Source organism: Mustelus asterias, chromosome 21 (genome assembly GCF_964213995.1).
Source record: "Mustelus asterias chromosome 21, sMusAst1.hap1.1, whole genome shotgun sequence".
Lineage (NCBI taxonomy): Eukaryota > Metazoa > Chordata > Chondrichthyes > Carcharhiniformes > Triakidae > Mustelus > Mustelus asterias.
This window is the reverse complement of record NC_135821.1, coordinates 47,462,927-47,476,689: the sequence shown is the minus strand read 5'-3', so window position 1 is coordinate 47,476,689 and position 13,763 is coordinate 47,462,927.

Below are 13,763 nucleotides of genomic sequence, written 5' to 3'. Positions count from 1 at the left end.
CTCGGGTTAATTTAGCATGGCCAATCCACCTAACCTGCACATCTTTGGACTGTGGGAGGAAACCGGAGCACCCGGAGGAAACCCACGCAGACACGGGGAGAATGTGCAAACTGCACACAGACAGTGACCCGAGGTCGGAATTGAACCTGGGTCCCTGGTGCTGTGAGGCAGCAGTGCTGACCACTGTGCCACCGTGCCATCCCAACTGCAAACAACTCTCTCAGTATGACCTGGCACTTGAACCTACAGATGCTGCACACTCTTTACTACTGTGTCATTAATTCTACATTGCAGCTTCTTATCACCTCTACCGAAAAGCATCAGTTCATACTTCTCTATTAAATTCCATCTGCCACTTATCTGTCTATTCTGCTAGCCTATCAATGTTCTGTTGTACTTGATTGGGATCACTCTTATAATTTGGTGCTGACTTATTTAATTGCTTGTTCATTATTAATGGGCAAGCAGGCTGATGAGTTGTCACGTTCTGCAACCCGCACTGCACTGAAAGTTTTTTTAAAGTTTGAAGTTTACTTATTAGTGTCACAAGTAGGCTTAGATTAACACTGCAATGGAGTTATTGTGAAAATCCCCTAGTCACCACACTCCAGCGCCTGTTCGGGTACACTGAGGGAGAATTTAGCATGGCCAATACACCTAATCAGCACGTCTTTTGGACTGTGGAAGGAAACCGGAGCACCCGGAGGAAACCCACGCAGATACGGGGAGAACGTGCAGACTCTGCACAGACTGTGACCCCAAGCCGGGAGTTGAATTGAACCTGGGTCCCTGGCACTGGGAGGCAGCAGTGCTAACCACCGTGCCACCATGTCGCCCTAATTTGAGCAGGACTGCAGCAATGGTGCTCCACCAGCAGTGAAGCAGGCACTACGCCCAAAACCAGACCTCATTTGTAGGTTACTTGCCAAGTGCGGAGGAAGTCAATGGGAAGCTCGTACCCAGCCTGCTCTGGGGCAGTCTCTGGGAATGGAAAAGAGTGACCCTTAGCACTAAGGGAAGTGGTTGAGGCTTGAGCTCCCCTGATAGTTCCCCAATCCGTGCACATTCTGTTTTATTATAATAAATTTTATTTTAAGTCCAAAGGCATTCGTGTCATGATGCAATTGGAGCTTGATGTGCTTATTTAAAGTGGATACCGTCAGCTTGGAGTGTGTCCTTTGTGCCTGTGATCTTAAGGCAAAGATGATAGGCCCGATCAGGATGGGAAAGGAGTGAGCAAACTCCTCACCGTGGGCAGCACAGTGGCACAGTAGTTAGCACTGCTGCCTCACAGTGCCAAGGGCCCGGGTTCAATTCCTGCCTTGGGTCTCTGTCTGTGAGGAGTTTGCATGTTTTCTGTGTAGGTTTCCTCCAGGTGCTCTGGTTTCCTCCCACAGTCCAAAGATGTGCAGGTTAGGTTGATTGGCCATTTTAAATTGCTCCTTAGTGCCAGGAAGATTAGCAGGGTAAATACGTGAGGTTATGGAGATGGGGCCTGGGTGGGATTGTTGGCTTGATGGGCCGAATGTCCTCCTTCTGCATTGTCGTTCTAATTTTATTCTATATTCTAATATTCTAATTTTAATTGTTTTTCGTCCTGGTTTCTGCACTGCTCTTATACACATTTCCACATGAAGAGGAGAAATAAATCCAGTAGAGGGGCCAACCCTCATCTTTAAATGCTCCATCCTGTGCTGTTCACCCTCCTATCCATGATATTGATAGATCCGTACACGAGGAATACCATAACCCTTTGATGAGAAGCCTCAGGGAGTGTCTATGGTTGGAAATGTTCTTGTGATCTCCCATGACCTGAACCAATTATAAACAAGCCCATGTACTGTATGGCAGAATACCAAGAATAATGACTGCAAAGCTCCTCAGGCTCAAATTCCCTCATGATCTCTTCTTCTGTTGGCTCCAGGGAACAGTTTCCCTTTTAATTCATAGTTCAGCCCATCCCTCATGCATTTTAAGTGGAAAAGTAGGGCTGCAGTGTCCATGGGTATTTGTCAATGGACTCAGCTGGTGGGGATGTCCAAAAAACATAAAGGGATTTCAGGGATTCAGGCTAGGAATTAATTTAAGGTGGATAACCAGGCTAAATAGTTCTCGCCCAGTTTTGTTACCAAAGTAAGTTACTTGCCCCTCTGAGTCTTCTGGCAGCTCTTCCTTGGATGGAACATTTAAGTTATGAAGAGAGGTTGGGTAAGCTTGGGCTGTTTTTGTCGGAGCAGAGAAGACTGAGGGGTGACCTGATTGAGGTGTACAAGATTATGAGGGGCATGAACAGAGTGGATAAGGAGCAGTTGTTCCCCTTAGCTGAAGGATCAGTCATGAGGAGGCATAGGTTAAAGGTGAGGAGCAGGAGGTTTAGGGGGGGATGCGGCAAAAAGCTTGTTCACCACGAGGGTGGTGACAGTCTGGAATGCACTGCCTGGGAGGGTGGTAGAGGCGGGTTGCCTCACATCCTTTAAAAAGTACCTGGATGAGCACTTGGCACATCATAACATTCAGGGCTATGGGTCAAGTGCTGGTAGATGGGACTATGTGGGAGTTCAGATGTTTCTAATGTGTTGGTGCAGACTCGATGGGCTGAATGGCCTCTTCTTCTGATTCTATGATTTTATGATTCCGATCTCAATGGAGAAACCGGAATCAGTCAAAGGGATATTGCAAGCTGGAACTGCGCATGTCCACCATATTGGTGACTCAGGATGCTCTTTACAGTTTAAAAATGAACAAGGCATGACATTTTCCTTGGCTTGTATTGTTAGGAGAAGCCCATTAGATGCTATCTTGTTTTGCTGGGGTGACTCTGGGAAGTGGAACACACTGCATGGATTCAGAAGGCACCCTGGTGGAAACCTTGAGGTGGTCAATTGTGCACCATTTGTGTCACATTGCTTAATCTGTATGGTGTCTATATCAAGGGATGCTTCCCTTGGGTGGAAACATTTATTTCAACAGAGAATCCTGATTTGACGTGTTGTCATCAGTGCTCATATCCCATTTGGTTACATGAAATCACATTCAACAAGAAAAATAAATCCACAAATCCGCACGTTGATCATGTTTCATTCTGCTTACTGTAGACTTTGGGAAGATCTATTCGTCAGCCCACTGGCCATATATATGGCCAGTGGGCCGACAAATGGCAGATGGAGTTTAATTTAGATAAATGCGAGGTGATGCATTTTTGTAGATTGAACCAGGGCAGGACTTACTGAGTTAGTGGGAGGGCGTTGGGGAGAGTTACAGAACAAAAAGATCCAGGAGTACAGGTTCATAGCTCCTTGAAAGTGGAGTCACAGGTGGACAGAGTGGTGAAAAAGGCATTCAGCATGCTTGGTTTCATCAGTCAGAACATTGAATACAGGAGTTGGGACATCTTGTTGAAGTTGTACATGACATTGCAGCACCTAAAGGATAGTCACTGGTTTGCTACTTCAGGTTGCTGGTTCATTTTGACTCCGTTTTCTTTTGTTCTATTGGAAAACAGGAGGTAATGGCCTAGTGGTATTATCACTAGACTATTAATCCAGAAATTCAGCTAATGTTCTGGGGACCCAGGTTCGAATCCCGCCAGGGAAGATGGTGAAATTTAAATTCAATTAAAAAAAATCTGGAATTAAGAATCTACTGGTGACTATGAAACCATTGTCGGAAAAAAGCATTTGGTTCACTAATGTCCTTTAGGGAAGGAGATCCTTACCTGATCTGGCCTTCATGTGACTCCAAAGCCACAGCAATGTGGTTGACTCTCAGCTGCCCTCAAGTGCAACTAGGGATGGGCAATAAATGCTGGCCAGCCAGCAATGCCCATGTCCCACGAATGAATAAAAAAAAAACACACTTTGCTCCTCCTCCTCTCCCCATGCTTTCCTCACTGGAGTCAGATTGCGATCAGAAACCCAAGCTGTAGAGATTTGTGCCATTGTCCACTGGCACACCCTCAAGTCTGGCACTACCAGCCAGCTCTTAGTGTGGTCATTCCAATGTTTCAGAATTCAACAAGATCAGCTTGGGGCTCCACACAGGTGTATAAAACTCTTGCTAGGCCTCATTTGGTCAGTTCCGGGCAGCATGTCTCAGGAGGATATACTGACCTTGGAGGAGGAGCAATTTTGATTAATCAGAATGATACTGTAATGACATTAACGAGGCTCATGATGTGGACCTCTTAGAATACGAGCTCCCTGATTAAGATCTTAATAGTTTGTCTAATCAGGGAGTCCTGCCCATGTATATAATCTCCACATCATGTATATAATGTGTCAGGGTTACTGGCTTATACTCTGTATGAGGCAGTAGCAGTCTGAGAGTTGCCGACCATATAAATACATTTAAATTTGGTGACGGGACACCGGCCTCGGAGGGGTTATTTCAGATACGAGGTCTCAATGGGTTAAGCTATGAGTAAAGCTTGCAAGAATTGCATTCCCTTGTGTATAGAAAATTAAAGGCTGGTTTAATTGAGATGGTTACGATGATGAAAGGATTTGATAGGGTAGATAGAGCAAAATTACTTCCTCTGATGGAGGGGCCTGGAACGAGGGGAATAATGTTAAAAGTAGAGCTTGACCCTTCAGGAGCGATGTTAGGAAACATTTTTTCACACAAACGTTGTGGAAATCTGGAACTCTTTTCCCAAACAGTTGATGAGGTCAGAATAATTGAAAATTTCAAACCTGAGATTGATAGATCTTTGCTTGGTGGCCATAGAAAAGGATATGGAACCATGTGGGATAAATAGAGATACAGATCTACCATGGTCTAACTGAATTCTGGAAAAGGCCTGAGGGATTGAACAGCGCACTAGGTTCTCATAATCCAATGCTGAGAAGTGTCAGCATATCCATTGACTGAGAACAGACTCAGGCAGATCAGGGATTCCTTCCACAGTCGAATAGCTTTCTGTGGTTCACTCCCCTTGGCTCTCATGCAAAGAACCATCATGAAGTGCAAAGTTATGAATGGCTGTCAAAGGCACATTATGAACCAGAAGAAATGGGGGGGAAACCGAGATAGAGATGTGACTCAGGGCTTACTGGGTTAAGCGGATGTCTTGTGGGCTGTGAAAGTGGACAGAAATTGGAATTCACACGGCAGGAACAGTCAGAGCTGTCACAGATTACATTGTGCTCCCATTTCCTGCCCCATTCACAGCCGTGAGCCCTGCGTCTTTTTGATCAGATACTAATGAAATATGGTTACTTGCTGCTCGTAGCCAGGGCACAAAGGCAGCTCCTGAACAAATCATTCCCAGAGGAACATATCTCAAAAGGGTTTTTACTTCCGCACAAAAATGCAAGGGCTTTGTTTAATGATCTGAGTTGTGCCAACTTGGCTCAGTCGGTAACTCCCTTACCTCAGAATCGGAAGGTGGCGGGTTCACTCCAGTGGAGTGCCGAGGGCATGCTGCATGACTGCGGGCACACTCTTCAGGGCAGTCACAAAAGAACAGGTTCAAGGATTACAGAGGCAGCAAATGTCCAAGAACTTTGGAGAGGGTGAAATGTATGAAATGGGGTGGTTGATTGCAGAGACTGAATGTTTGCTGGGTGGGTTATTTAAGGAGAGATGCTGATATGAGTGGTTTTGCAAAGGAGGGGGAACTTGAGGAGGAGGAATCATTTATAATATAAACTTCCAGATGGGGTTAGGAGGTAAAGATGGTAAACTTCCAGATGGGGTTAGGAGGTAAAGATGGATGATCATTAGTTTAGTGGGAATGGTGTTCAAAGGATAATGGGAGTACGAACAAGATGGACATGGAGTGGGCATGAGTGGAGGTAGGTGAAGGCTAGAGAAAGATGTAGACTTGCTAGAGTAGGGATGAGCCTGGCTGGAGGTTTGACATAGAGGGCAAAGAGATGGGTGAGCAACCAAAGAAGTGGAATAGATGGAATTAATCTTTCTGACAATTAGGTCTATTAGCTCCTCAAATATGCTGTTGCAAGTGAGGCGAGGACAGGAGAGAAAGGGTTAAGGAGACAGTGATAGTGGAAGGAAGAAGCTTGGGCTTTATTGCTTTCCAGTCTGAGCTCGGTTAACCCAATGCAGGAATAGAATCTTGGAGTGCTATCGTTGAAATGGCTTCACTTGAGATTTGCCCTGTTGGCCATCAGACGAGTTACATCTTTAAAACTCTTTTGGTTCCTTTGCCTCACATTATTCGAGTCACGGGGGGGGTCAGAGACTATCATGTGTCCTGGAATTCTTCTGCTGTTTTGTTGAAACTGTTGTCCAGGAGTAGCTATGAGTGACGCTAACTCTGCTTGTGTTTCCTGTCCTGTCAGCAACAGGAGTAAATTTCAACTTCACTGCTTGGGGCCATCCAAATGACTAGCCCAAAGTTGCATTCACCTGATTTTTACCCAATTGAAATCAGGAACCCTCTGACAGCAGACCAAACAGTGAGGATTAACAGCTCTGCTCTGTGCCTGCTAAACTTTATACCAATGAACATTGGAATAAAAATCATTTGCAGCATGCCTCCTTAACACATGGTGCTTCAGTATCTGAATGCTCAGAATGGAATGTCAATTACATAAATGTCAAATATGGGTAGGACTATATAAGTTACTATGAGTAAGGGGTAGGACTAAAGTCAGGAAGTGGATAGGGATGATGAAATGTGTGCTGAGACTGGATAAGGTTGTTATATATAGTGGTACACAGCGATCCCCACTAAAGCCTAACTAAGGGGATGGAGATCATATACTAATTTTACAGAAAATTTAAATGTGCATGCAAAGATTGTTGATGATTTTACAGCAAACAGTAAATGTGTCTCCTGTGTGTGGTCAAAATGGTGATAAGCTATGTTAGAAAATTTATATTTTTGTGTTCCAGTGCACATGAGAGTGGTTCAAATATCCCACGCCTGTATCACTCTTGAAAAATGTAGCTGGGGCTGACTGGCCATTTATGAATCACCTATTGCTGAGTTGTAAGTAAAATGCATGAGTGTTCACCTGTGACAGAGATTGGAATAGCTTTAGACGCTTTATGGAAGCTGCTCCAGTTCTCCAGTTCCCATTTTTAAAGTCCCTTGAGGGCTTTCTTTTCAGCACACTCAGAGCTTTACACTGGTCTTGAACTCTCCCTCAGGCTGCTCAAGATCGCTCACGGAATTTGCATCCTTTCAACCCTGTACTGAACTTCTTATGTCCTGCCTGTCATCAAGATCATGTCGTCTAATTCTGCAGCAAGCTCTTCCTTAACCCCTCCACTGCTGTGACCCTTCAACGGGCTGATGTCACCTCCGGATCCAAATACTCTTATTCTGTTATAGTGCCCATAAAATCTTATAGCTCAGAAGGTGCTTTGTTGTCAGCTTGTAAGCCCTACGTCCAGAGTTTGCCTCACGATTAGATTAACCCCCATCAAATATGTACTGAAATTCCTGTGGAATTTGATTCCACCATTCTTTCAGGTTGTGCATTCAAGATCGTAATGTCGCTCTGTGTGAGGAAATTTATCCTGAGTTCCCTACTTGTTTTTGGCCAATTATTTAAAATGAACTTTGGTTGCTGGTAACTTGCCCAAAGAAATAATTTCCCCTCATGTGCTTCTGAGGACAACTTCTTCAATCTCTCTACATAACCCCTACTATCAAGGTAAATCCCCTCTGTACCCTCCCCAAGGCCCTGACATCCTTCCTCATGCATGGTACCCAGGATCATACACGTCAATCAGGCTGAGGCCTAACCAGGGTTTAGTATGATTTTTTGGTTTTTGCTTTCAACACTCATATTTGCTCTTCTTTGCTCAGCTCCTATCCTACATCCTCCAAGTAAACTCTAACCTGTTCAATATTCTGTCCTGTAATAGGCTTCACCCAACACCTCCTGTCAGTGATTAATACCTCTGACTCTGAAAGCAGATTCGATTCTCAATCCATGTCCTCATTCCTTTATGGCTTGGCTTCATTCTATCTCTTCCATCTCCTCAAACTTAATATCCATTCTCAAATCCATCCTCTATTTCCAACCTTCTGTTTATTTTCCACTCTTGGTGGGAAAGCCTAAGCTCCTTTCGGAACACTCTCCCTGAACCGTTCTCCATTTGAATCTCTATAATCATCTTCTATCAGTCTTCCCCATTTCTTTGACCTAGCTTTTGACCACCACTCAAATGCTTCTTCCCCGCTTTGATATTTATTTCAGATGTCTTTCGGATGAGACATTAATCTTTTTCTTAATTCATTCATGGGACATAGGTGTCGCTGGCTGGCCAGCATTTATTGCCCATCCCTAGTTGCCCTTGGAGGGCAGTTGAGAGTCAACCACATTGCTGTGGCTCTGGAGTCACATATAGACCAAGCCAGGTAAGGACGGCAGATTTCCTTCCCTAAAGGACATTAGTGAACCAAATAGATTTTTCAAACAAGAGACAATGGTTTCATGGTCATCAGTAGATTCTTAATTCCAGATATTTTTGATTGAATTCAAATTCCATCATCAGCCGTGGTGGGATTTGAACCCGGGTGCCCAGAACATTAGCTGAGTTTCTGGACTAATAGCCTAGCGATAATACCACTGGGCCATCACCTCCCCTATGGCTCCATCTGTCCTCTTAGGCATAAAATATGCCATGATGTTATTTGGAAGAAGAGTAGGGAGTTCTGCCTGGAATGCTGACCAATATTTATTCTCCAATTAAAATCACAAAATTAGATTATATTGTCATTGCTATTTGGGGTCCTGTGCGTACGATTCAGCTGAGATGTTTCCTATAACCATAACTATAAAACTTTTTAGGATTTCCTGAGGTCATGTAAGGTTTTAGATAAATTCAAGCTCTTGTTTGCTTTCTGTTTCCTTGTGAAACATCTTAGGATGGTTTTTATGGCCATCAGATAAACGTATTATTGACAGAAATATGGGGCCTTCATTGCACCCCCTCTGAATTTGCACCCAAAGATGTGTAACTGGTGTGCAAATCAATTAGGCTGCCTAACAGATAACAGATATTTGGGTACAGTACGTCCAAATCTCCGCAATCTACAGTGGTCTATCACTTCCTTAGTCTAAATGCATCACCGCCCATAAAACTGGCTGCACTCCAAACTTGCAAAAACTGAGTATCCTGCAATTGTAACTAATTTAGGATCTCCATAAATTGCACTCAGATACTTGAGGTCTATGTGCAGCCACAACCACCTGAGGTAGGAAACACTGAAGGCATCAGCACCATATTTGCAGCAGAGAGCCATTTTATACTCAATTATAATATAACATAAAAAGATAGCTCTCCATCCAGCTCTCCCTTTGCTTATGTTATAATGGAGGAGTAGGAAGGCAAAGAAGGAAACAGAAGGCCCAAATGATTGGTTAATATATTCACAATATCTGATTACTCAAATTCCTGAGCGGTACACTCCACCTCCTGAGATATCACTCAGGTGGCAGGTACCTGGATGAGTGGGTGAAGTAGCCTTGATGGACCTCCCAGGAGATTTCTGAGGACTTGTGATGTATTTCACAGAGGAGGCTATTGCTGACTTTCTGTGATCTGATTTAAAGCCTTGGTCCCCATGGTACAAAGTCTTTACTGAGGGAAGGGGGGGTGACCATGGCTGTGCAGCTCAGATTCTTGCAAGCATCCGTTGGAAACTGTGCAGAACAGCCAGTGAGGGCCATATGACAACAGATTGATACTCCGTTCTATATGGGGCTGGGGAATTCATCAGATTAGGAATGTGCTGTTGTGAAGCAAAGGCAGAGATCATTAACTTCCAGAAGATTGTTGGCATTGGGAATGATTGATGGAACCTTTGTGACACTGAAAACTCCCTAAAGTTATAGAGTAATTGAGGTTTGCAGTGTGGAAACAGAGCCTTCAGCCCAACTTGTCCATGCCGCCCAGTTTTTACCACTAAACTAGTCCCAATTGCCCGTGTTTGGCCCATATTCCTCTATACCCATCTTACCCATGTAAACTGTCTAAATGCTTTTTAAAAGACAAAATTGTACCTGCCTGTACTACTACCTCTGGCAGCTTGTTCCAGACACTCACCACCCTCTGTGTGAAAAAGCTGTTCCTCTGGACCCTTTTGCATCTCTCCCCTCTCACCTTAAATGCATGCCTTCTAGTTTTAAACTCCCCTACCTTTGGGAAAAGATGTTGACTGTCTCGCTGATCTATGCCCCTGTCAGAACTACCAAGCTATGCAAACAGAAAAAGGTTTCCACTTCCTCAGTGTGCTGATAGAGTGTGAGGCCTGCCTGCACCTCTGAAAGTGCAGCATATGCTTTCATGTCACAATATGTTTATGGTGAGTAAAACACTCACCATGCTTGACAATGGAGCCTGGGGACGGGATGGACAAGCAGTGAGGAGAATTATCTGCCGCTCCTTTCCTTGTGTCACAGACTGAGTCCATGGAGTGTGACAAACACGTTTATGGCATTTAGCAGAAGTACTGAAGAGTTGCTTCAAGTTCCTGTTAGGCTCTGGGGTGGCCCTCCAGAGAAGGTAGTGAGGATTGTTGCCGTGTGTTGCGTCCTGCACAATTATTTCTCTGAACGAAGGTATGAACCTTGACCTGTTGGTAGAGCAGACAATATCTGCAGTAGGTCCTGAACTGTGGAGGTTGAGCAATGTGATGTGAGGTGATTGCAGGGGTCATTGGAGGCATATGTTTTTACCCATTGAATCCCGATTCCTCCAGAAAGGTCGGAGGTGTCTCACTTTAACTTCAATACGTTTAATTGCTAAATTGTTTCATAACTCAAAGAAACATAAAAAATAGGAGCGGGAATAAGCCATTCGGCCCTTTGAGCTTGGTCTGCCATTCAGTATGAACATGGCTGATCCTCTAACTCAACATCATGCTCCCACACTCTCCCCAATCCTCTTGACGTTTTTGAGCCTATCCATTCAATTCTTTCTGAAATATATTCAGTGACTTGGCCTCCACAGCCTTCTGTGGCAGAGAATTCCACAGGTTCACCACCCTCTGAATGAAGAAGTTTCTCCTCATCTCAGTCCTAAATGGCCCCCCTATATCCTGGGACTGTGACCTTTTGTTCTTGACCCTACAGCCAGAGAAAGCAACATTCCTGTATCCAGTCTGTCCAGCCCTGTCAGAATTGTGTACATTTCAATAAGATCCCTTCTCATCTAAATTCCAGTGAATACAGGCCCAATTATCTTAATCTTTTCTCATACAACAATCCTGCCATTCCAGGAATCAGTTTGGTGAATCTCTGCTGCACTTCATCCACGGCAAGTATTTCCTTTCTTAGATAAGGAGACCAAAACTGCATGCAATACACCAGGTGTGGTCTCACCAAGGCTGTGTACAGCTCATACGTTCATCAGATATAGGAGCAGAATTAAGCCATTTGGCCCATCAAGTCTGCTCCGTCATTCGATCATGGCTGATATGCTCTTCATCCCCATTTTCCTGCCTTCTCCCAACAACCCTTCAACCCATTACCAATTAAAAATCTGTCCCACTCCTCCTTAAATTTATTCACTGTCCCAGCATCCACTGCACTTTGGGGTAGCGAATTCCACAGATTCACAACCTTTTGGGAGAAGCAGTTTCTCCTCAACTCTGTTTTAAATTTGCTACCGCTTATCTGAAAACTATGACCTCTCGTCCTAGAATGCCCCACAAGAGGAAGCATCTGTTCCACAACTACTTTATCCATACCTTTTATCATATTGTATACCTCAGTTTGATTCTTCTAAATTCCAGAGAGTATATGCCTAAAGAGCTACAGTGATACATCCTTGCTCCTGTACTCAAGTCTCCTTACAGTGAAGGCCAACGTACCATTTGCCTTCCTTGCTGCTTGCTGTACCTTCATGCTTGCTTGCAGTGACTAGCGGACAAGGGCACCCAGGTCCCTTTGTACGACAACATTTCCCAATCTATCACCATTTAAATAATACTCTACCACTCTGTTTCTCCATCCAAAATGGAAAACTTCACATTTATCCACATTATACTGCATCTGCCATATATTTGCCCACTCACCCAACTTGCCTCAATCACCTTAAAGTCTTTTAACATGCTCCGGAGACGTGGAGAGTTGTTGAGCTGATGAGCTGCCTATGGTCTGCTGGCATGGTGGCACAGTGGTTAGCACTGCTGCCTCACAGTGCCAGGGACCCGGGTTCAATTCCGGCCTCAGATCACTGTCTGTGTGAAGTTTGCATGTTTTCCCTGTGTCTGCGTGGGTTTCCTCCGGGTGCTCCGGTTTCCTCCAACAGTCCAAAAATGTACGGGTTAGGTTGAATGTCCATGCTAAATTGACCCTAGTGTCAGGGGATTAACAGGGTAAATGTGTGGGTTTATGGGAAAAGGGCCTGGGTGGGATTGTGGTCAGTGCAGACTCGATGGGCCAAATGACTTCCTTATGTACTGTGGGGATTCTATGATTCTATGTACCTGAAAAAGGCAAAAGGATAGTTATAATGGATGAGCTGATGCTATTTCTGCGTACATGGCACTCAGTGTGAACTGTAGGATTGGGTGAAGTGATGGCGCTGAGGTACTAGGTTTTTGCAGGAGACCAAGCTCTGCGTTGCCAAAGGAGCGATCCCTGTCCTCATCAGCGAGCTCTGCAGTAGCCTCCTGGATCTCGGTGAGGCCGATCATATCTGCCATCCCTCCCTGGGATGGGCTCACTCTCACTTTTTCTGCAGACGTTAGGCCTGGATGCAGATAAAAGAAAGAGAGGTGATCAGAGGGGATGGAGCAGAGGTTGGATGAAATACGTGTCCCCTATGTGTGTGGTGAGCCCTACCCAAAAAGACAGAAAATGGAGACTTAGCAACGAGACAGATGGAATGGTGGTGTTGTGAAAGCCTTGCTGAGAGGGAGTGTTGATTTGTGTCCCCTGTGACTGAATGTGTGAGATCCAGGAAGGGAGTAGCTGTTTGAGTACATGATGCTGAGAGTTTGATAGTGGAGACAACTGAGAGAGTACTTACCCTGGGCTGAGTGGATTAGATTATTCATTTTCTTCCTGCACTGGGTCGTTCGTGGGTGGGTGACAGCCATGCTGACCTCATGGGCAATGACCTCCCGGGCCAGAGAGGTGAGGTTGGTGTGCTTTTTTGGACTGTCTCTGGGGTTGGACAGGTCAATGGGCTTGCAATTTCCCAATAAGAGTCTCAAGGACCCTGGCGCTGAAAGCCAGTGCTGCCTTCCTCTTGAAGTTATAATCGCCTTTTGCTTCTAGGTTCTGGATATCCTGTACGGTCTGGTGACGATGGGTGTCAGATGGGGCGGCATGGAGGCACAGTGGTAATCACTGCTGCCGCACAGTGCCAGGGACCTGCGTTCAATTCCCGGCTTGGGTCACAGTCTGTGCGGAGTCTGCACGTTCTCCCCGTGTCTGGGTGGGTTTCCTCCTGCTGCTCCGGTTTCCTCCCACAGCCCAAAAGACATGCTGGTTAGGTGCATTGGCCAAGCTAAATTCTCCCTCGGTGTACCCGAACAGGTGCCGGAGTGTCGCGACTAGGGGATTTTCACAGTAACTTCATTGCAGTGTGTGGTGGACCTCAGTTGTGCCTTTGTCCTATATGGACCACCGTTGTGTGTGTTTGTCATACCTGGACACATCCCCTTCCAGTTTGGTTCCTCCCCTCAGCACCTAGTATAAAGGTGGCTGTCTCCTCCCCCTTGTTCAGTCCAGGTCAGTTAATTGTTGGGATCTGCTCCTGATTCTGTTGTGAATAAAAGCCTACACTTATATTGGCATATCGGTAGTCTTTCGCCTTATTGATAGTGCATC